At 39.9% G+C, this 26,087-nt stretch overlaps 1 pseudogene; it reads right to left on the reverse strand.

The window, feature by feature from the left end:
- The window catches only part of LOC121269375, a 209,043-nt pseudogene that overhangs the window by 72,989 nt on the left and 109,967 nt on the right, over window positions 1–26,087 (reverse strand).

Below are 26,087 nucleotides of genomic sequence, written 5' to 3' on the forward strand. Positions count from 1 at the left end.
CAGCAAGGCTGTTACCTGTGTAACTGTGTATGAAGTGCATTTCCGGATTCATAAGGTTTCATGAGTATGAGTGAATGCAAATATCTACGTGTATGCATAGGTCGCTCCGTCTCTCTCTCTCTCTCTCTCTGTCTCTCTAATTCTCTCTCTCTCTCTCTCTCTCTCTCTCCTTCCGTCTCTCTCTCTCTCTCGCTCTCACTCTGTTTGTGTAATCTATTTGTGTGTTCTTGTACATACATAGGTTATAATGTCAAAGTAAGATTTTATCATATTTGCGAGTGTAGTGCAGCTTAACACTTCTGCAAATGCACAAAAGCAACATAGGATTTGAGGCAATGGTCAATTTCGGGAAGTGCAAGATGCAAAGAAATCAAGTCAGTTGAATAAAAAAGGAAGGGCGCATACAACTCAATGTAAAATAAGTGAAGAATATGTTGCCCACAGTTTTATATGCACAGTGATTTCGAATGTCACGCATTTTCTGTTAAACTGTTGAATCTATTTATAATTCCATAAACTTGCGTACACATATAGTCCACCTTTCTTCATAACAAATAATCTAGCTGCAAAATTTGCTGAGACATGGAAGTTAAATTATTCATTTTAAACAGTCTGTTATGAAACATTTTAACCGATCATTTCTGCATTTGTATTAATTACATTTAGTGGGAAATAATTAAAGTTTCGGCAATACATTAGCCTTTTGAGTTTACATTGGAAATAAGGACCAAAAGTACAGCAACAACATTAATGTCGATTGCCTAGTGTGCATTGCTCGCTAATTAATATTGATAATCTCACTAGAACTGAATTTCCCGCAAAAGGTCCTGTAGATGAATTGCATTTCACTGAATTAGACCTTAACCCGAAACATCCTCCATAAACACACAACGAGTATAACCTACAACATCATCAACAACAATGAGTGATATGCCTAGAGCGTGCTTAATGTAATGAAACATTCCAAAGCGCTTGCCAGCAACATTAAAAAAATGTATGAGGTCAAGCTACATTTGGAGATATTAGATCAGATGATCAAATGCTTGGTCAAATAAGTAGGATTTGTGAGGCATCATAAAAGAGGGAAAGTGAAACAGAGATGCCGAGAAGCATAGGGAGCGAAAACGAAATGCTAGGACACAGGAAACTGCAGGAAACATGTCGAGAGCAGTGGTGCAAGAGAGCAGGTGGACTGCAACTCTTTAAAGGAAATGTTTGGAAAGGGGAAAAATAAAGTCCCAGAAACCCCTTACCCCATACACCAATAATAATAATGATGATGATGAGCTTCATGATGATTGGTAATAATGCCATTATTATTATTGCCTTCCTTGTTAAAAACATTTTTGCATTAATGTAGGAAAATACCTTTGTCAAGTTTGTTTTTGAAAAAATGTTTCAGATCAATTTCTCTGCTTGCGCTTGACCTACCCTCCTCTGGCAACATGCTTTTATGCTTCTTTTCCTGCAGCTCATGAAGTAGCGTCCACAACGTTTTTTCGCCATTAGCTCCCTTGTCCAGCATTGTAACTATAATCAGTTGGGAAACTTCGTTTCTGGATAACGATTCAGCTCGACATTTCATTTCCTTAAAACATATTACAACGGTATTAAAACAAACAATGAACAAACCTAATGAGTACCATTGATTTATTTCTTTCTTTGGTAGCGTTTCGATTTAAAAACTACAAGGCTGATCATACTGAAGAAAATATTTTTTTATTAATGACCTGAGGACGGGAAAACCAAAAGATATCGAAAGGGGGAGAAAAACTGCGTTTATATCTTGCTTTCAAAGAAGTAAAACACAGAGAGTTGTTTCATAAGATAAATTACACAGCACCAATTAGCAGCCAAGCCACATTAGGGCAGGTGAACAAAAGTTTCGTCAAAAGAGCAGAGAATGCTTGGATACCTTTTGGGATTTGAATACTTTTCACGATTGAATTCCAAGGTTGGACATAGGTATCACATGGAACTGCTTTCGAAATCTAATAAATAAAATGAAGGCGCTCAGCAAATTAGGTTGAATTTGAGGAGGCGGGAGGCGCATTAACGTTACAGCACTGCGATATTGACCTAAACAAGAAAATATTTTGTTATTCGTGAGGCACAGAAATTTGGAAATCTGAAAGACAATATAATTTGTGGAACTTGGAGATCTCTGGGGAGTTCAAGGACGCAGGGAGTGAAAGAGATCAAGGATTACCGATGAGTCATGCAAAAACGTAAAATGAAAGTTTTAAGGGAAAAAATATGCGACACATGGAATAGGGTTCAGTGAAAAAAAACATCATTATTGGCTAGAATGTGGAAAGATCGTGAAGTGGTTTCATGAATTTAAATTGAAGCTGTATTAAATGAATACTTCTCCTCAATATTCACCAAAGAAAAGGACTTAGTGGTCAATTTGTCAAGGCAAGAGTGTGTAGATAACCTAGATCATGGTGAGTTAAAAAAAGAAGAGGTGTTAGTTGTCTTGAAGATCATTAAGACCCAAGGGCCAGGTGGGATCGACCCCAGAGTACTGAAGGAGGCAAGGGAGGAGATTGGTGGATAAATTATTGGAGAAGATTCTTCGTGACAGGATTTACTACCATTGGAAAGAAAACGGGAATATTAGTGAGAGGCATCATGGTTTTGTGAAGGGGAGGTCGTGTCTCAATAATTTGATCGAGTTTTTCTCGGAAGTAACAAAGATGATCGACGATGGAAGGGCAGTGGATGTTATCTACTTGGATTTCCGTAAGGCTTTTGACAAGGTCCCTCAAGGCAGATTGGTACATAATGTAAAATCGCATGGAATCATAGTTGAGCTGGCAAGTTGGGTACAGAATTGTCTTGGTTATAGAAGACAGTGGTTAGCAGTGGAAGCATGCTTTTCTGAACAGAGAGGTGTGACTAGTGGAGTTCCGCAGGGATCAATCCCTGGACCTTTGCTGTTTGTAGTATTCATAAATGATTTGGATGAAAATGTAACTGGGCTAATTAGTAAGTTTGCAGGTTGGAGGAGTTGCATATAGTGAAGAGGATTCTCAAAGGATAAAACAGGATATTGATCGTCGGATACTTGGGCAAAGATATGGCGGATGGTGTTTAATCCGACAAATGCGAGGTAATGTATTTTGCGAGGTCTAATACAGGCAGGAATTATACAGTAAATGTGAGAATGCTTAAGTGCATTGACGGACAGAGGGATCGGGTTTACTGGTCCACAGGTCACCGAAAGGGGCAAGGGAGTTGGATAAGGTAGCCAGGAAGGCATATGGCAAGCTTGCCTTCATTTGCAGAGGTATTGAGTATTACGGCTGGGAAGTCATGCTGCAGCTGTATAGAACTTTTATTAGGCCACACCTGGAATATTTTTGTACAATTCTGGTCGCCACAATAACAGAAGGATATGGAGACGTTGGAGAGGGTGCACAGGATGTTTCCCAGCATGCTGTCTGGTCTGGAGGTTATCAGCTATGAGGAGAGGGTGGAGAGACTCGGATTGCTCTCACTAGAGGGACGGAGATTGAGGGGCGACTTGATAGATATTTACAAAATTATGATTGTCATGGACAGGGTACATAATCAGAAGTTTTTTTTTTCCCCCAGGGCAGAAACGTCAATTACTAGGTGACATAGATTTAGGATGAGTGGAAAAAGACTATAGAGGAGCTGTGCAGGGCAACTTTTTTTATGCAGAGGGTAGTGAGTGTCGGATATTCCTTGCCACAGGAGGTGGTGGAAGCATGTATGATAGTGGTGTTTTAGAGGCAGCTTGTCTAATACATGAATAGGATGGGAATAGCGGGATACAGACCCTGGAAGTGCAAAATGTTTTAGTTGATGGGCAATATGATTGGCGCAGGCTTGGACAGCTGAAGGGCCTCTTCCTGTACTTTTCTATGTTTTTGGTCTTTCAATAGACAGCTGTCATGTTTGCAATTCAATATAACAAAGATTCCTATTCGTCAAGCAGCATGGGACGTATTGATAATGCACTAGCAGCCCATCTAACGGTCCATTAACACCATTGAATGTTTAAACTTATTTCTAGCATCGAATTAATTCAACATGTAGGAAAACATATAAAATCAATTAATGATCTTCATAGGTATGTTTCTTTTCATCGCTCTCATTTGAGCAACTATTTTAATTACAACATTCTTTCTTCAAATTTGTCTTATGATGGATGTGGTACACGCGTTCATTATGCATTTACTTCCTGCAGCAACCTTTATCGTAACCTCACTAACTAGCATTTCCATTTGTTTTCGTGCTTCAAATATGCATTCAATAAAGCCCATGTAAATAAGAGTCCCAGATAGGATCTAATTACCACAAACAATTTTCTATGTTTTTGACAGCCTAATGCCTATATCACTTCAGTACCATCCTTACTAAGTTTCCTCCATCCCAACCACACTGCTCTTTTTCTGTTGCTATCCCAACATATACCAAATCATATTCAGCTTCTGACGGATGTGAGGTACATTGATCAATAAGTATCACAGATGTACGCATCACTGATGCAAATAATCCCTCACGTCAATTTTCAAACTTGTTATTGCAATTTATATAGATAATGTTAATAAATCTGTGTTTTGATTATTTAATTTTCCTTCCCAATTACCGTTTTGGAACAAGGCATGTTAGTTTTGCCCTTCCACTAACTACTTTGCCACTCATGACTTTGTGCACATCGTAGAAGTTGGCCAGAAGGAGAAGAGGATCTTAGGTATTTAGAGACAGCTGATAACTCACGCATTTAATCAAAAATGCAAATAGTAACTTGTATTTGTATTGCACTTCTCAAGTCAAGCGAATTTTTCAAAGCACTTTATATCATATATGGTTTTATTTTTTCCATCAATGTAGTATATTTTGAAATGTGGGATGCAGGTTACCTAATTTGAGCTCAAGAAATTCTCGCAAACAACAATGTGAACACGATTGCTTTTAAAGGTACAACTTGATGTGTAAATAGTCAAATGGACGCCCCTGCTTCTCTTCGAAATAGAGCTATGTGATACCTTAGATACACAGGCAGATGAGCCGTCGATTTAAAATCTGAAGCAAAAGATGGAATTTCAGACAATCGAGTGCTGCACTGAATTATCAGGACTGATAATTGAGCTGGATCACTGTTCTGCGAATTAAATGCGTAAATTTGAGATACAGATGGCAGCATGCCATCAATTGAGCAACGGATAAATCAATCGCCCATTAATGGGAAACATACTACTTTTAATTATGTAATCGTTTGTTACTCTTTCTATGTACTTAAAACTTCGAGGGTGATGGATTATATGGCATTAAAGCAACATGTGCGATGAGGGTCATAAGCATTCATATTTGATTCCTTGCAGTTTTCTACCTTCAATCAAGCTTCTGTTGGAAGATACCAAATTGGATTCAGGTATCTGTGTAGGAAGAGTAAATGAACATTGCTTTTGTCCTGGGGCAATCTTGCCAATCAAGGTCACCACATTTATTTGGGGTTAAGGTACAAGATTACATATGTCATGAACTGGGTTAATCTTGCGATTGGTCGCTTGCATGGCTGAAATTTTTGATTTTATAATGAAGAGTGTTTTCAATTCGGTGTGAAAATTGTGCACGTCAAATGTTAGACAAGTGAGAGGCTACAATGATCTGAAGGGATAATGAGAACAGGAATGTAAGATATTTCTTAGTGAAAACTCGACTAGCAGGAGCTCGCACCATTCTGAACTGGAAACAAACGGGTGCTTTATTAGTGCATGAAAATCACAGGTAGGCTTAGACTTCATCAAAACTTGAATATTATCATCGTTATCCTGAATTTGTTTCCTGATGTGAAAATAGATGTACATTGTTATTAGAGATTTGATAAAGATTCACGGTTTTAGTTGAAGGTGTGCTGAGGGCGCTCAATATATGAAAACGCAGTGAAATCTCACGAAATCATAACAGTCGAGGCAATATGAAAGCTCCTCTGCACTCTAGCTATTAAAGTCAATTGTTCTTATGGTAGGACGTCATATCTGTAGGCAGCCAAAATCTAAAGTGCACCAAGCCACTTCAAAGAGATCCCCCCGTAATTAATTTAAGGACAAAACATTTGGGAGGCAAATATCAGAGCTGGATTAAGTGCTGTCACTAAGAATTTGATACTGTTGAGTTTGTCGTTGGAAATGTCAGCGAAAGTTAATGGGATGCTTTCGTGGCACTCTTTTTGAAGGTGGCCAATCAGTGCTCTTAACCAAGCCATTCCTTTCACCAATCCAAAATATCGTGCAGGTTTTCCAGCACCTGGCCACATTCTCTTTCGTTATGTGGGGGTGTATGAACGGAGATTAAATTGACTGACCTAGTGAAGAGTGGAAAAGCTGTTTGGATGTGGGAATTTCATTGATCAGGCAGTGCAAAATAATTGCGCCCAGAGAGGGACAAAAATGTTATTCCAAGCTAGACTATTGTGTTACAATTTACTGAATGTACTAACATTGCCAGATTTTTTAAAAAAATAATAAATGTGGCAAGGTATAGTGAAAGGGCAGTTTCAACACTTTTTACACTGAAACCTAAGATTAAATTCATCGATTTCACCAGGGATAGAGCAAAAGAGCGTTGGCCATTTTTTTTGCTTGCATACACATTTGCTACACACTGTAATCTAATGTAGAAATTATCATGAAGCCATTTTATTGGGTATGGAACCCACCTGATACACAGATTCACTAAACACACTTTCATTCAAGAACTACCGTAGGATTTTTTAAAACGAAATTTCTAGCAACACACGCTGGGAATCGGTGTGCTGGTGCAATTGGGCATCCGTGCTATTCGCCAGCATTTCCATGATTTTCGTAAACAATTACCCTGGAAAAGTGTTCATCAAAACAGGTTAAAATGTAACCCTTGATATGTGCCAATGCTTATTATTAACTACGTAAGTCGATTGTATTAATACTTCTTTGGCGCATTACAGCAGGGTACTGGGGTCTCACCGGGCACAGAATGAACACTGCCTCCTGTCGATCATGCAAAGTAAGCGACCCTGCCCTCAAAAATCTTTGAGTGTTTGCAGTTGTCACGATGCAAAATGATTGATTCACGTAAAATTCGATTTACAGAGAGTGGATTTACATCTAAAACACTCTTAAGCAGAGCGAAGAACTTGTAAGAGAATTGAGTCAGGAAAGAGGATTAGAAATTCAGCAGAAAATGTGAAGAAGGCTGACGGGATAAGGTTTATTTGTGTAAAAAGGAGTTAGCGAAGGATTAGATTCGAATTCGAAATAAAACTATTGCTGAATGTGAAAGGAGATTATTTATAAACTGACCTGACGATGGATATTGTATCCGCTATCACTAAAATATGATAAATGGGCAATGCTAAAACCAACTTAAACAATTTTGTTGAAAGCTGAGAAAAAGGTGAAAACCTAATGTACCTTTGGAGACATGTGTTAAGAAATCTAATCTGACATTATTTCGGAGAGAAAACTGATGCCATGAATGAGGTTTAATAGTTTCAAGTTATGTGTTGTGAAAGACTAACCACATATCAACATGGATCACGCATGTTTACTCAGATATCTAAGATTTAGCTTAGGCAGGCCTTTTAATGCAATAACACATGCTATTTTCTCATTTATTTCTTCCTTTTACACTTCATTTCGGTTTGTTTCAAATTAATATCTAACGGACTAGAGAAATATTATTTCTGAAAAATGCATAAAGAACGTTGAAGCATTAGAACATACGTTTACTGTCGTGGGTTTCAAGATACTGAGCAAAGGAGAACAAAGAGTGGAAAAACGCTTAGAGATGCAGCAATAAATAAACATGCATTCACGAATATTGCAGATAATCAACATTTATTTAATTTACTCAAAACATGTGAGCTTCGCTGGTTAGGCCAGAATTTCTTGGCCATAACAAATTGCCATTGAGAAGGTGGTGGTTACCTGCCTTCCCGAAGAATGCAGCCCATGTGGTGTACGATTACCGATATAATACATGATGCATTAAATATTTGTGTTCAGGGAAGTTTGCATGACATGTCGTGTAGCACTGGGTTTTCATGATTATTTTACATAACTGTAAATAATTCACTATCGTGGTGTGAATGAGATTAACCGATTGTGCACAAGACATGTTTGCATTCTCGATCTTAAATATAACTAATATTAGGCAAAAAGATAAAAAACAAACAACTGCGGATGCTGGAAATCCAAAACAAAAACAGAATTAACTGCAAAAACTCAGCAGGTCTTGCAGCATCGGCGGAGAAGAAAATAGTTGATGTTTCGAATCCTCATGACCATTCAGCAGGTCTCCTCTATATTGGAGAGAGCAAATGTAAACTTTGCAAAACATCTGCGGTCTGTCTGCAAAAATGACCAAACCTCCCTGTCGCTTCCCATTTTAACACTTCACCCTGATCTCTTGCCCACATGCCTGTCCTTGGCTTGCTGCATTGTTCCAGTGAAGCCCAACACAAACCGGAGTAACAACACCTCATCTTCCGAGTAGGCACTTTACAGCCTTCCGGACTGAATATTGAATTCAACAACTTTTGATCTTGAACTCCCTCCTCCATCCCCACCCCCTTTCTGTTTCTTCGCCCTTCCTTTTGTTTTTTCCAATAATTTATATAGATTTCTCTTTTCCCACCAATTTCCATTATTTTTAAATCTTTTATGCCCCTCTCCCACGCCCAAAAGAGCTATTCCTTGAGTGCCCTAAAATCCATCCTTAATTAACACATTCGTTTAGATAATATCACCAACGTCAACACTTCTGTGTTCTTTTGTTACTTTGTCTGTGACATATTTTGATTATCTGCTCCTATCACTGCTTGCTTGTCCCTAAAGCCACACCACCCCCCTCCAATTGTCTCCCCCCACCCAACCACCCCCGCCCTCCGCACCTTAAACCAGCTTATAATTCACCCCTCTCCTTAGATTCACCGAGTTCTGCTGAAGGGCCATGAGGACTCGAAACGTCAACTCAATAACTCTTATCTTCTCCGCCGATGCTGCCAGACCTGCTGAGTTTTTCCAGGTAATTCTGTTTTTGTTTTTAATATTAGGCAAATTGTACCTTGTTCATCGTCAGTTCGTGCAAATCCGGCGGTTGTAGTATCTTCAACCCTCGTAATGCACGTTTTGCTATCACGATTCAAAAGAACTCAAGTATAGTATTCTGCAGGTAATCATTTTTCCTTGCACAGAGCGCTAAATTTCCACAGTCCTATCATTAATGTAACAACAGAAATCAATGTAAACTGTAGAAAGTTATTGAACAATTAAAAAAAAATACTCTTTGAAAGTAAAGTCAGTCCAACTTTGAACCCTGTACACTCGTTACATTGCATGTATTACATTTTCCTGCAAATATTTTAACACTTAATGCTGATTCCACGATTTGTTATCGTCGGCTGACCGGGATAGTGCACATTGAACAAATTCTGGAAATAATGAATTCACAGAAATGATGAACTACAGAATAATCAGAGATAGATGGGAATTCTGGCTGAATTCGCTGTTATTGCATGATTTGTGTCCATAATGTGGGCTATACTTTTTCCAATACCTTCGTCAGAAAAGGAAGAGAATCAAAATGGATCTGACATTTATCTTATCTTTATGACTTAATTGTAGTCAAAAATGTATGGGACTTTCAAAGCTCAACCTATCACGTTAAAGCAGCATTCTTCGAACACTGGAGACATGAAATAAAGAAAGGAAATTGTGTAATACTCAGCAGTTTAAACGTCAAATACGGTGCAAATACATGGTGCAAACTATTTAGGCCCATTAAAGCTATCTAAAGCTTCGATAAATGAAAACACAAGTTCCACAAAATAGTTAAGTTCCATAGGACGGAGTATTATTATTTTAGTATTCCTATGTGCATAAGGCAGTTATAATTATTAAATTGAGCTATTGACTTCTCACCTTAAGCTGAAGGCAGATCATACCCATAGCACCACGAAATCCACGAAGGTTAAGCAAAGGAGGCAGGTTCCAAAATCAGCCCAAACCAATGATATCGAAAACAGCAGCATTCCACCCAAATGATAACAACGTCTGGCTCCATCCCCAACCCGGCCCCCCACTTATACAAACACCAAAATTCACTATTGACAATTGTGAGCATAATGCACTAGAGTTTACGATTTGATTTGGAAATAAATTAAATTTGGACAGGTTAAATTGATAACCTTGTCGACAGTCAGGGCATAGACGTTTAGACATGAAATCGAGAACAATTTAGAATATGCTTTGAATGGCAATTATAAACATTTCAAATATGTCTGAAAGCGTTAGCCCACATCATCTTACATCAATATCGTAAAAATGAAACATTAATGTTGTACTATTGACATAATCAGAAATTACGAGTTAGTTTAAACAGGCGAGAGGCACGGGCCAAAATGTGAACTGCATGACAGGGAAATGATACAATGCTGATAATAGAAGTCAAGCATACAAGTAGTCAGCAAAAGAGTGACTGAAAATAATTGCAGAGGAACCCAAATACAATGTTTAAGTCTTCTACATGCTCAAGAAAAAAAAAGATTGAGAAGGAATTTGTGCAATTATTGGACAGCAAGGATATAATTACGGGTAGAAAATGGAAAATGAAACATTTCTATATTTCAGATCATTATTTTACTTCAATATTTTGCAAGAGGGCCGATCCATTCGAAAGTTTATGATAAGAAGAAATTAAAATGCTAGAGCCACTTTTAATTTAAATACTAATAATGATAAAAAATATTTACAGAGTTAATAAACCCGCTAAATCATGATGGAGCGTATCCTCATATTTTAAGAAAATTAGCAAGATAGCAACGAGCAGTAGGTAAAACGTGTAAAAAAAAACAGGAGGTTGTTGGGTCGCAAATTTTTAGTAGTATGTCGGTTAAAACACGTATGACATAGCTACTGCAATTCAAAGGTGATGGGTTAATTATTATCACGAAGTGCATAATGCCAGCAGCCCACCGACCGCCCCCTCCGCCCCCAGCAAACCCCGCCCCCCCCCCAAAAAAAAGAGAAAGCATGTCAGCATTCTGGTTGCCGGGTTTGAAAACCAGTAGTGCATTTTCAATTCATCAAAAATAATAGGTTTTGTAATAAAACATGGCGATTGTTGTAAATGCCCCTCAGGTTCACGAACACCCTTTTGTTACGAAAGCTGCTTTGCTTAGCAGGTCTGGAAAACATTTTGACTACAGGGCCACAGAAGTGTGGTTTGTTTTAAAGTGCCTCGTAATCCACTAAGATATCAAAGAAAAAAACTGCTAAAAAGTCCCAAAAAAGGAAAGAAAGCAGACAGACAACCCAACATCGGCCGAAGCAGAGGAAACAAAAATGGAAATTGCAGCCCTCTCGGCCCTGAAAAGTGCGTTTTACTAACTTCTGAGAAAGGAACTGGGAGAGCGGCCTCAACGACTCGTCAAAAACAGCCTGACCAATGCATCTTCACGGAATCATACCTGATGGTTAATATTGTAGCCGCCACCATCACAATGCTTGGCTCGGTAGCAGCACTAATGACCAAGCTGGCTGATTACTAAACTAAATGACTGTTAGACTGTGTCTGTGGTAGGTTATGAGGGACCCAACACACGGGAAAAAATACACTTGACCTCATGCTCACCAACCTGCCTGCCATAGGTGAATCTGTTGATTACAGTATTGGTAAGAATGACCACCGCTCAGCCGTTGTGGAGACCAAATTCCGCCTTCACATCGAGGATCTATCGTGCTGTGTGGAACTCCTACTATTCCAAAAGTGATACATTTCCAATTTATCTGTGAAAACAATAGTGGACGTTCATGAGGCGCTGAGGTACATCAGCAGCAGTAGAATTGTACTCGAACACAATCATTAACCTCATGGCCCGGCATATCTCCAAATCTCCAATTAGCATTCAAGCCAGGTGATCAACAGTGGTTTAAAGGAGTGTGCGGGAGGACCTGTGCGGAACAATGCCAATCATATCTGAAATGCAGACATCATCCTGGTGAAGCTAAAGCACAGGACTACTTGTGTGTCAAACAACATAAACAGCAAATGATATGCAGAAATAAACGATCCCACAGCTAATTTATTCAGGCCTAAAATCTGTAGTCTTGCTACATCCTGTCGTGAATGGTGGTGGAAAACTAAATAACACACTAAAGGAAGAGGGTCCTCAAATCTCCCCATCCTCAGTTATGGAGGAGCCCAGGACATCAGTGGAAAATACAAGGCTGGAGTGTTCACAAAATTCTTCACCTGAAATGTCGACTGAGTAATCCATCTCGGCCTGATCTGAAGGCCCCCAAAATCACATATGGCAGTCTCCAACCAATTTGATTCGCTCCATGTGATAATAAGAAAAGGTTGAGGGCACTGGATACTGCAGAGAATATGGGCACTGACAGTATTATGACAATAGTACATAAAAACTGTACTCTAGATCTTCCCACACACCTAGCCAAGCTGTTCCAGTACAGATACAATACTGGCATCGAACCAGCTATGTGAGAAGTTGCCAGTGTAAGTCTTCCAGAAATTTGTGGACAAATCAAACCCATCCAATAACCACCCCGTCAGCCTACTCTGGTACTTCAGTAATGTGTTGGAAGGGATAGTCAACAGTGCTATCACGTGCCGCTTGATTACAAATGCTCTGCTCACTCAAGTCCAGCTTCGGTTCTGCCACAGTCAATCCGCTACTGACCTCATTGCTGCCCTAGATGAAACATGGATGAAAGATTTGAACTCCCAAGGTGAGTTTACAGTGACTGCCCTTTACATCAAAACAGCATTTGACCGAGTTTGGCATCAAATATCTCTAGCAAAACTGGAGACAATTGGACATAGGGGGGAAATTTTTCGCTTGATGAAGTCATTCCTAGCAAATAGGAAGATGGTTGTTGTTGCTGTTGGTCAGTGATCTCAGCAACAGGACATCACTGCAGGAGTTCCTCAGGTAGTACCCTCAGTTCATCCATTTCAGCTGTTTCATCAATGACCTTCCGTTCATCGTAAGATCAGAACTGGGGATGTTCGCTGATGTTTCCATAATGCTCAGCACCATTCTCGACTCCTCAGGTACTGAAGCATATCCATGTCCAAATGTAGCAGACCTGGACAATATTCACACTTTGTATAACAATCGTAACTCAAAATTGTCAGGTAATGACTACCTTCAACAAGAGGAAATACACTTTTCGCCCTTTGATGTTCGAGGGAATTACCATCACGGAATCAACATCCTGGGTGTTACTATTAACTAGGAACTGAATTGTGCTAGCCAACTTAATACTGTGGCTGCAAGTGGAGGACAGAGGGTAGGAATTGTGCTACGGTAAAAACACGTCCTGACTCCCCAGTGACTGTCTACTCTCTACAAGGCATCTAGAGTGTGAGTGATATCTCTGCACTTTCCTGGTTGATTGCAGCACTCACGACACTGAAGTGGCTTGGCACCTCCCAGGAAAAAGCAGCCCGCTTGAATCCACAAACTTTCACTCCATCCACAAACGATGCACAGCAGCCGAGTATGTACCATCTAGAACATGTACTGCAGAAAATCATGACCATGCCTTCTACAAAAACTTCCAAATCCACGACCACGGCTACTACCTCTTAGAAGGCCAAGGGCAGCCGACACTTGGGAACATCACTGCTTGGAATTTCCCCTCCAACTTAGTTATTACAGTGCTCCCAGTGCCTACAAGAATACGGGAAGCTCTTAGATTTTAGGAGATTAGAGGATTTCGTCGGACCTTCATGTCAAATTTCAACAGTGTAGCTACTCCACTGACTGGATCGTGGAAAACGCACATGACATAGCAACAGGTATGTACGTGTCAAACTGTGTTTGACATCTTGAAGGCTGTACTACCTACTACACCTCTTCTAGCAGCGCCTATTTTTACAACGCAGCCTAATAGTTGGTGCCCGTGAATCTGGTGCTGAGTTACCACCAGACGATGAACTTGAACGTAAGAAACCAGTCGGGTGTTTCTCATGGAATTTTAATGTGCATAAAAAGATGGAATTAGTCATGTATAAAATGACTTTAATTTGGTTTTAGGTTAGAAGCATGTCGAATTACATGTTCCAAACCACTCTTCAGTCACAGTTGCTCTTGCTCACCCCATCTTTTTCAAGTATCTGGAAATGTTTCGAGATTAAAGCGCTGGTCTGTTCCGGTATAGTGTATTAATGCAACCATTGAATTTAGAAAGTGTACATCTGGCAGAAGCTTTGTGAAGAGTTTAAATTCATAAGGGACTGGACGTTGCAAAATAGTGAATGGAATGGCGTGATCTTTTGTATTGTAAAAATAATTCCATATTTGTTTACTTGGTTTAAAATATACAACATGGAGTAATGTGCTTAAGGTGTAGATGTGTATGATTAGAATTACGTAGTTGCTTTGAAAATACAAAAAGCGTTTTTGAAATAATACGTTTCATCATTTTCTGTTCAGGGACCTGTGTAGCTGGATGTTGTTTTTGAAACACCTTTGGGATAATGTTGGTGTTCTGGGATGAAGATCGTGCCTGTGTGTCTGTGCATGCATGTGTGTGTGTGTCTATGATTAATTAAACTGTGGGTGGGGTGGGGGGCGAGGCTAGAAAAGACTGCTGTTCCTTGGGAATTAAATCTAAAGGTCCCAGTTGCTTGCATTATTTATTCTAGTTTCTGGTGGAATCAATTTAAAAATAAATAGGTGGGTTTAATAAACTTGCATGATGTGTTAGTATCAGCTTGACTTTTCAGCTGTTAGATTGCAAAGGGAACTTTTACAAATTTAAAATGCTTCTTAGTGAAAAAAGGAAGTTCATTAAATTTTGTTTTCCCGGAAGTGAAGATGATAGGTAAAAATTCCAGATTTTTTTTTTCATATTTTGGAAAAGTTGAGTTGGCATAATGAAATCTAAGATATAAGGGGAAAAACAATATTGAATGGAATATGTTGATCTCAGTAGTGTGGCTGTGAGTGGTAGACGCCCTTATATAAGCTTTCTGCTGAGAAAAAGAAAAATAATTTTAAGCAGCCATACATTTTCAACCAAAAGAGGCAAATGATTTCATACTGTAGTCTGTTTTTGAACTGGTTTCTATTTCCACAACAGAGTGAAAGCAATTGAGAAGTGGTGTGGTTTACCACTCAGTAAATTGACAGAAGTTTTGCCTTGGGTATTACTGCCGGATTTTAACCATTAACAATCTATACTCGAGCTGTTGTCAGGCTGTTTACCAGGTTGTTTACTTGTGTATTCCTCCCAGTGTATTTTTTTTTTTCTATTGGAGGAGGGGCGAGGTGTGTCTGTTGGTGGGGGCAGTTGGGCGGTGTTGGTGACTGTATTTTATTAAGACTGTTTTAAATGTGTAAATTAATATTTCACACTTAACTATATTTTCTTGGTGTTAATAAGTTTGAAAAAATGGGAGACTGTGATTTTGGGTTCAGGCATTCGATCCCTTGTTTCCCAGATAAAAAAGAGAGGTTATGATCATAAAGACAAATTTCCCTTTTGGATTTGGCTTGCTCAGCTAATAACATCACCAGTTGTCGTAACACCAAGTAAGTTTTTATTGCTTCAATGCCATTAAATCAATTCTTCTCCGCTAAACCTTTTTTTTTTGGATTCGTGTATATTGCTTACCTGTGCATCTTGCTTTGTGTTCATCATGACAACCACTAGAGCTGACCTCGCCCACCTTACTGCCCTTCCCATACTCCGACTGTCACCCCAGAACATTCACAATGTTGAATCTTAAAAGTTGAACGTCTATGCAATAGGCAGATGGAAATGGTTGCCAGCTATATCACATCGAGAATATTCTGGATGGACTGAGTTCAGGTAAATAATACACACACAGATAGCTCACAACGCTTAACCGGTACATGTTGTCATTAAACCACGAAATGGAAGAGAGAAATGTTCAGTCTGCAAGGAGCCTGATGTTCCTTGTTTCACTGTGTTTCAGATACAGTTATTAATATTTTCTACCTGACACCTGATTTAAATGCATTCTTTCGTCTTTCTCTTAAATTCAATCTCCGTTTCCATCCAGGAATTATTAAACGCGTTATTAAAATGAAAACATAGAGAAGACAGCATAGCCCTGCCACATCAAGCTGACATATGATCAATTTTAACAACAAGAAGACAATCATTCTGAGATCGATGTATGTCAATCTGTCCTCTCTGAAAGCCTTAGATTCCCGTGGTAATTTTGCATTGTGTTGCATTTTTAATCTTCTCAAAGCCTAAGTGTGTGGGGTAGAGGTTCTCTGATGCGGTGGGCAAAACAGACAGTTTCGTCGGCTGCAGCTTATATGCATGTGTTCTTAGTAAAATAAATCCTTGAACTCAGTTTGAAGCACCTGGACAAAGGGAGCGAATGAGGTACCACCGGTCAGTCCAAAAAAAAAGGTGGCAGGTCGTGCTTGGGCGCCCTGGGCTCTAATCACAAATCGGTTTTCTGTCTTGGAAGCTGGCGAGGCCTTGGATTCCTCATGAGAGTGCAGTCAGACACAAATTTGTGGAACACGAGAGTCTTGGCTGCAAAGGAGGGGAACAAGACATAAATAGCAGTGTGATGGGGGAATGAATCAATAAGAGAGCAGAAACGCGTTTCGCTGACCATGGACGTTACTTCAGTGTATAATGTTGCCCCCCTGGTGCAAAGGTTGAGTGCTATCAATCGGCTGCAGTATATTCTTTGGAGGCGGGGTGGGGCGTGGTTGGGGATGTTGGGCGTAGGCGATCTGTTCAAGTTCATCGCCAAAATTTGGACCAATCACTGAGGTATGAAAAGGGAACATTGAGAGCCAGGAAGGAAAATAGAAAGCAAGACGTCAAATGTTATAATCTCCTGGTTATTCCCACTGCCATGTGCCAGTGAGTACAGAAATAGAAGGATACGACAAAGTAATGCAGGGCTGGAAAGATGGTGTTGGACGGGCGCTTTAGTTTCCTGGTGACCTGGGACTGGATTTGGCGCTGATGGCACCTATAAAAGCCAGATGCGTTGCATTGGAACAGTGCTGGGCTGCATTTCTTACGGGATTTTGTCTCGTGCTGTTCGGAAGACCTTAGAACCACTCGGCAGTGGTGAGTGAAACAAGCGGATATATTACAGAGGAATCCCGGTTTGCACAAAATAGTGTTGGGACAGATAGCACTAGTATAGAGAATATTTAGTTAATAAATAAAGCAGGGGTATGGCAGGAATTAACAAAATTTTAATTAGGGTAATATGCAATTATGTGGATGCACGGCGTATAATAATTAAGGTTGGGGAGTTACAGGCACAGATTGACATGTGAAAATATGATGTTGCGCCGATAACAGGGATTAGGCTCTAGAAAGGACATAACTTGGGGTTCCATATTACCAGTTACAAGGTATTCAGAAAATATAGGAAATCAAAGAAAGGAAGAGGGGTTGTGATTGTGGTTAAGGGGAGCATTGCATTGCTGGAGTAAACAGATATTCCGGAGGTTTCAAGGGCAAAAGCACTTTGTTGGAGCTAAGCAACAATAGAAACATGCAGGACATTGCCCAGTATAGTCTATGGACGGCCTAATCTTTAGATGGACATTGAATACCAAATCTGCAGCGAAATTACAGAGAGATATAAGCATTATAGTGTTTTTATAATGATCACTATAATTATCCGAATGTAGACTGAGCAGTGTCCGTAGAGATGCAAAAGTTCCTAGATTGCGTTCAGAAGAATTTTCTGCAGTTTTTGTTCAATCCATCAAGGATAGGCATACATTTGGACCGGGATTTTGAAATGTGGCAGGCAAAGCAGATCAAATGTCAATGTGGGAACTTTTAGGAGACAGTAATTTTGTGCGTTATAGGATGATGATAGAAATTAAAGTAGGCAATCCAGAGGAAAAAAAAAATAATTAAATGTTCGAGAGACAACTTTGATGGGTCAAGCGAAGAGATGTTACAGATAGAGTGGAATGATATTTTTGCAGGGAAATCTGTCGCTGAACAATGGGTTATGCTAAAGAAAAAAATGGTTCAGGCACAGGCAAGGTATATTGTATCAAAAGGGATTGGCAGGACAAACAAACCAACGACTTCCTGGATGGAAACGGAGATTGAATTTAAGAGAAAGACGAAAGAATGCATTTAAATCAGGTGTCAGGTAGAAAATATACATGATAACCAGGAGGATTAAAAAAAAATGTTCAGAGCCGACGTGAAAATGCATCTTAGAGAGGCGAAGAAGGCTTACCAAGGTAAGACTAGCAGCCAATATAAAGGGGAATCTGATAATCTTTTTAGGCATATAAATAGTAAAAGTTTGATAAAAGGAGTGCTAGGACAGGTTAAGGATTAAAAACACATTTTGCATATGAACAAAGGAGCCATGTTTGCGGTATCGAATGAAAACATTGCATACCTCTTTATCAAGGATTTAGATGCTACCCAGGGCATGGTCACAGACAAAGAAGCTCCGTCAGTAGAAAAGGTCAAAATTGATTAGGAGGAACTGTTGAATGGACTGGCAAGGCAGTCGGACTGGGTGGAATGCAGTCCAGGGTTTTGAAGGAAGTGAAAATAGGAATTGCAGGGGAACTGGCCATAAACGTTCAATCTTTCGTTGATTGAAAAGTGTTGCCCTATGACGGGAGAACAGCAAACATTTCCCATTGTTTACAAATGTTTGTAAAGATAAGCTCAGCAATCACCGACCAGTGAGTTTAACTTCAGTGGTAGGGAACGTTCTCGGAAAATTTATTCTGGACAGAATAAGAAAACATAATATGTTGATAAGGAAGAGCCAGAATGCATTTCTGAAAGGAAAATCCCTTTTAACTAGAATGCTGGGGTCTTTTGAAGATGTAACTGAAAATGTTGGTGACGGTAATGCTGTTGATGTGGTGTACATGGACTTTCAAAAGGCTTTTGAGACAGTGCCACGCAATAGATTGTGAGAAAAAATAGTGCACATGGGTATACGGAAGAATAGCAACGTGGATACAAATATGTCAGAAAAATAGGAAGCATAGAGTAATGGTCAATGGATTTTTTTCTGTGTTGGAGGAAGGTTTGTCGTGGAGCGGCCTAGCGGTCGTTACGGGGACCCTTGCTTTCCATGCTATATATTTATGTTCCAGATCTTGATGTGGAGGGGGAATTTTTAAAAAAAAATTATGGAAGGTACGAACTTTGGGAATGTTGTGAACTGTGAGGGGGCGGTAAGGAGCTTCACAGGGAAAAGGACAATTGGTGGAGTGGGCAGATATGTGGCAGATAACGTTCGATATGGAAAAGAGTGATGTAATACCTTTTGCTAGGAATAACATGTAGAGACAATATAAAATGAGGGGTGATAGTTTGAAAGGGGTACAGGAGCAAAAAGGCCTGGGTTTATCAGCCCATAGAACATTGAAAATTGTAGGTCAGGCTGAGAGCAGTTCATAAATTGTATAATATGCTGGGCTTTATGAAAGTTGTCATGGTATACAACAACGGTTAGTTTATGCTGAAATTATATTAAACACTCGTCAGAGATCAGCTGGCAAATTGTGTACAGTTCTGGGCGCCACGTCAGAAGGAGAATGTGAAAACATTGAAGAGAGTGCAGTAAAGGCTTAAACAAATGGCTCCAGGGATGAAATGCTTCAGCTATGAGGATCTATTGGGGAGGTTGGGGCTGTTCTCCTTGGAGAGAAGAACCTTAAAAGGAGAGTAGATAGAGATGTTCAAACTCTGCTGGACGGAGCAGATGCAGAAAATTTGTCATGCTTGTGAATGCTGAAGATTGAGAGGGAACAGTTTTAAAGTGAATTGCAAAAGAAGCAAATGTGAGATGAGAAAAAATATATTTTTTAAACAACGAGCGGTTCAGATCTGGAACGCACTGCCTGAAAGTATAGCACAGTTACGTTCAATCGATGCACTCAGAAATGCAATAGCTGCTTACTGAAAATTCAGGGAAACGGGAAAAAGGCAGGAAAATGGCGCAAGGTCAGAATGTTCAATTAGGATGCCAATGCCGACAAGCTTGGACGAATGTTCTCCTTCAGTGCCGTTGAATTACTGTGATTCTGTGAATTTCAATCATCCCCTCCGTTTCAAAAAGTCAAGTAACCACGGGTTTTGATATGTTTTAAGAAGGTAACAACGTTTTTTTTTTCGCAACTTGCGTAAAGGCCAAGCCCGCGCATCACTTATTCATAATATAATTCCATCGTCAAAGTAATAAGTGGGCTATGCCTTCTCTGAACTACTTCTAACACAATTATGGTCTCCCTTATATGCTGCCCCGCTGTCGGGATTGTAGGCCTTGCTGATTGCAACTTTCCACGAATGGACTTCCCGCTCGGTTCCCGCCCACACCGAGCTTTCTGAAGCTTCATACTGGGGCTGGCGAGCCTTTAGTCCTGCCCCAGTTGAGGCATTAAATGGCCAGTTATTGACCACTTAATGTTGGTCTCACGCAATCTCAAATTTTACGCCGGCCAGAGGGCTTCACTGGTTTTTGGTAAGCCCTAAAATATTCCGGCTCAAACCTCGTGCTGCAGTTGGGGAGGGTGAGGTCTTCATCAGGAGAACACTTTTAATTTCGGGCGCCCACTCCTGATGATCAGTTTCTCACTAGAACACAGTCCACCGTTCAACACCGGCCAAGCAGCACTGCCAAAAGCCACAAGCCGCCCCATCCCTCCCCGCCCTGATAAACCCAAATCATACCACCAGGTAAATCCAGAACCTCTGCTCCGGTGACTGCATGAAATCACGGTCCTGTCCACGGCAGCTCCTGGAGCTGCAGGGACGAGAGTGTTGCAGAATGTTCGTATCCTTCAGGCGTATTGGCTACCGAATGAGGGGCGAAGGCTCCACCTACAGCAATTTAGGATCGCTGGAGCAGTAATTCACTGCAAAACGTTCCGTTTTGGTTGAATGCGTGCACCTGCTGAATCTGTGCAGTTTTTTACACCACGCCATCGTTAATCAGATAGCTAACCCATTTTTTTTTTGTACAACACGATACACAATTTTGGAGGTGTGGTCCCACCGAGACACTGTGGAACTGCAGTAAACCCCTTATTTAACTTCTTAATTCAATTTGCAGTAAATTCCCCCTTTCCATCAGCCCTGCAGTCTTACTGTGTATCTGCGGATTAATTTATTTATGGTTCATTTATCAGTACGGCCTGTCCCTTCATGCTTTACTATTTCTACCCAGATGAATATTATTCTGTTGTTTAGTTCTCTGTGAAAATGGACAGGTTAAACTTTTTCACGTTGTGCCCCATCTGCTAAACGTCTGCCCATTCCCTTAACATTTCCTTTTCCAACTCTATTGTTTTTGCTTGCAACGTATTTTGATATCTATCTTTGTATAATCGTCACATATAGATAGCATGCATTCTCTCCCTACATCCAAGCCATTGGTGTAGTTTGTAAATAATTGAGAGCACAGTTACGTAACCACGCAACATTGAACTCGTTTGATAAACCAAAGATACTTTCTGCCTAGAATAATATATTTTCCCCGACCCATGAGCTCGCTGTTTTCCGTGGTGGACTTTGATGTGTCACAATATCATTCGCCTTTTGGAACTCATATTCCACTGGAACTGCATGTTCCTCTTTAACCACATTGATCGTTACTTCCACAAATGAGTCTACTGAATTACAAAATTAATTATTTCCATTTCATAAAATCCTATTGACCTGGTTAATTCATTAAGATGTTCTAAGTTCCCGGCTACAACCGCCTTCATGATAAATTGTCCTTGTCCCAGTGACAGGCTTTTGTCTAACTGTCATATTTCTAACAGATTTCTGTCTCCATCAATTTTTTAATGGATAATTTATATTTGCAATATTCCAAATAACCTTTCTTATTCAATTGAATATGTTTTCATGAATAACAAAATAATTCACTAAATTGTCTTTCACTGGATTTCTCTTGACCTACAATTCAAACTATTTCTACAGTTCACTTTAGTTAGGTCCGTCTTCACAGCCTTGTAAATGCCTCGATTAAATTTAGGACAGTGGCGATTGAAACAGCCCTCTCTTCCATAAAATTAAAGAAAATGTTTGATCATGCTATGACGACTTTGAGATGTTGTAATGCTGCATAAATGCACATCACCAGGCACAGGATACCATATTCTATGTTTTACTGGACGTCGTGCTGCTCTAATAAGGTGATTAGAAAGCAATCTATGAGTTTCTCTTCCCGCCTACTTATCTGAAGTAAATGTCCATTTTAGTGCAGGGTTGTTCTTAATGCCATGGTAATTGCAATTTGTCTTAGAATCTCCTAAAATCTATTCCTGTGTACCCACTTTGGCTGTTGCAAAAAGGCCTGAAAGTAATCCCACAAATGACTTCTCTACTTTAATATTGCATATTGTTGCCCTGAACTGATTCTCAACATTGTTCTTGAGAACTAATTGCAATTCTTAATTTTGCACTAATGCAATACTTAATTAATGGATCAAAACCATGACAATTATTTTCAGTTTTCCTGTCCTTCCAAAATGCCAATTACTTTTGAATATTCACGTTCCAGCATTGTTTACACCTGTGAGACATCATGTTGATTTGCTTTTTGAAGGATTAGTATGATATTGAATCAGTTAAACTTTTTGAGTTTCAATTTATGCCTTGCTGTGCATGCCCACCAAGAAAGTTGAATTGATCATATTGCTTGCCCATCTGTGCAGTCATGATAGGTGTGTTGTAAGAAAGGAAAGAATGTATTGTGTCTGTGGCAGTTGACGCACACAGATAACATCAAGGCCTTTGGTTAATGCCTATTTCCCAGGAAATTGCTCTATGCATGAAACTGCTGTGAAGGACTTTTTCAAAGATTTCGATACGCTTTAGCCTCTCCACTGAATGCTTGAAATAAATAATACCACGTTCAGCTTAACACAAACTTTCAGCGCCCCCTTTCACCTAAACAAGCCAATTGTTTCGTTAGCAATGTAATGTGCAGGCAGTTGTAGATTGCTTTGTTCTGTATTTTTCCGGCTTTCTGCAAACACTTGCTGGTGCAATTGTACATTTTTACACACAGATCCTTCCTCCCACATTTTTATTCCAAATATACCTTTGGCAATATTGCAGTCTTGCATTGTACTTTTCTTTTTATTTACCTCATTTTCCCTCACGTGACGGTCGCCCAGAACATCTTCTCCATCATTTAGACTGAAACAAAGCTTAGTTCCACCCTCCCAGTTATAAGTCTCACCAGGAGACTAGTTCCAGCATTGTTTACAAGGAAGCCTGTCCCAGAGGCACAGCACCCAATATCTCCAGTATTGGTGCCAGTGTTCCATGAATTAAAGCATATTTCTCCACCAGTTCACATAGAATCATGCTTCGAACTCCCTGGTCTCATTGTACCTATGTCAATTTGCTTGTGACTCAGATAATAATTAAGAGGTTGTGACCTGTAACGGTTTCCTTCAGAATGTTGCCCCATCTGATCATATTCCCTTTCAGAACCTTGTTCCAGACACGAGCCTTGTCGTTCGTGCCAACGCAATTTAATTCAAAGCCCACTTCAAGCCAAATTCCAGCACCTAAATGATTTGCAAAACACAGTCAATGGACAGCATCAGAACTGTCCGGACTCTCTTTCTCAGCTGCACATAAATCTTTATAGTCCATTGACCATTTTGTCTCCACGACAAGTACACCCCTATTCATTCTCATCGCTGGAAGCGTTTTCAATGCACAGTGCCATGACAAGCATGGTCATCAATCTTGCATCAACCGCATCCACACCCACAGCCCCCACCACCTCCACCCCAAAGTCACCAACCTCACTCTGCTATCAATTGTACAAGTCGCAGTGAACTTGGTTTGATCGACATTTGTAATGGCTGAGCTCCTCTACTATTATGTTATATTTTTCCATACATATCTCTTTCAATGTTACACCCTCTTGTTCCTGAAAAAAAAACTGCAGACCCGAAATCTCAAATTGGATTGTTGTGACTGTGTTCTGGAATAAATTGTCATAATATCTTCCCTGCTCCATGAACCATTACTATTTCTGTACCTCAGCCTCCTGCTCAATAGATCTAAGCCAAATTTCCTGAAGCAGCACAAACTTAATTCTGAAGCTGTTGCCCAGATGAATTTTTGATCCAGGGTAATGCACATTCCGATGTCAGATCATATCAAATGTCCTGTGACACTTTGTGTGCTTGAACTAAATAATAATTATTTTTTAAATACATGTGTCCGGCCTTAATAGTGCTTATATATTTGTAATTGAAACAAGGTTCCATTGGGCCAAATGAAATATCCGAGCTGAGATAAGATGAGTAGCCAATACCGATGCACCAATAAGACACCCGGTTCCCTGAGATGTCACACCACAACTCTGGTTTCACAATGCGTACTTTGAACTGACATACAAACAGCTAACGCCGCCCTCTGTCCAATGATGTTCGCTCCTCGCAGGCCCGTTTAAGCTGCGCTGTGACTACATCATTTCCCACTCTCCTATGTCATTCCTTGAAGCCCTGTTGTGACTCTGAAGTCTTTTCCGCTTTTCCACGCACATCCTAGTGCCGCTGTGTCCCCGAAGGGTAGACATTTGTGCCTGTCTGTGTCGTGAAACAGGTGGTATCACTTCGGTGGCCAGTTCTACGCAGCGTTATATATTGATTTACTTTCATTGTAATGGGACCGAGTGTGCGACACAAAGTTGTACAGCTCGGCGATTAAACATCGCCACTGTTGCGCCACGTCATGAGCATAATAATTGTTTCTTCATACATAAACTTATGTTAGCTGATGAATACCTATCAAAAGTATTTACAATATGATTTTTTTAAAATGATAATAATCAATGATTTCTACAGGGTCAAAACCTTAGGCAGCACATTCCGAACCCACATCCGCTATGATCTAGAAGGACAAGGGCAGCAGACGTGTGGGAATGCCACAACCTGGAAGTTACCCTCCCTACTACACAATACTGAATTTGATATATATCGCCTTTTCTTCACTGCCGCAGATGAAAAATCCTGCTAGATGCTCGTGAACAGCACTGTTGGTGTACCTACACCACATGGACTGCAGCGGTTCAAAAGAGCAGCTCACCAGCAAAATGTCAACCGCAGTTAGGAATAGGCCTTTAATCCTGGCCTATCAAGAGATGCCCACATCAGAGGAATGAATTAAAAGTGAAGCCTAACCTGTTCATCAACAATTAACTGCTACACTGATATTCAGTGATAGCTCAACTCCATTACATCAAAACAGAATGATTGTTCGCCGTAAATTCCAGCTCTTACCTTCTTCTGAAGATTGGAGGTCCGTTTCAAATTTTCTGTGCAACTTATTGTTAAGCTTTCTGTAGCTCACCGAATACACCATGGTAAAAAGTAAATCATGCCAGATCGAAATTTTAAAAATCCACCATCGGTCTTATGTGAACAGGCGCTCTCTGCTCACACTGATCTGTCTAGAAACCTATGCCATTTAGATCATAATAAAATTGAAAGGTGAGGGTCGTTTTTCTTGCTATTTCACATCAATTGTTAATATTTTGTATCAAATTGATGAATATATTGGATTGCCACTTCAAATTGCGATTTAATCAAAGTAATTATAAACCTTCTTCTGTGGGTGGATTCACTCCGTACCTACACAGTAAAGTTGTTCATTAACAGAACATAAAGGGAAAAGTCTTTCAAAAAGCAATGACTATTTTCAGTTTATGTGAGGAACAAAAGTCATCCAGAGTAATGCAACGGCTGAGCTATTTGAATTAACACGTTCAGAGATTTAACATTTTTCGTTTCATATTGATCATACCTTCCAAATTATTAGACTTATTCCATCGCTATGAAGGCGTGACATTGTTAACATGCTAGAAATATACAGGAAAAGACAACTTCACCCTGTGAACCGAGTTTCCCAGTCAATCATCTAATCTGTATTATCACTTAGATTATTCTCCACTCCACCCACCCCCATTTCATTGCACGCTTACCGAACAATGCCTGGTTTCTAATTGAAATAGATGGCACACAAGTTCAAGGTGAAAATTAACATAGATTTGAATCTCAT

This window comes from Carcharodon carcharias, chromosome 24, assembly GCF_017639515.1.
Source record: "Carcharodon carcharias isolate sCarCar2 chromosome 24, sCarCar2.pri, whole genome shotgun sequence".
Lineage (NCBI taxonomy): Eukaryota > Metazoa > Chordata > Chondrichthyes > Lamniformes > Lamnidae > Carcharodon > Carcharodon carcharias.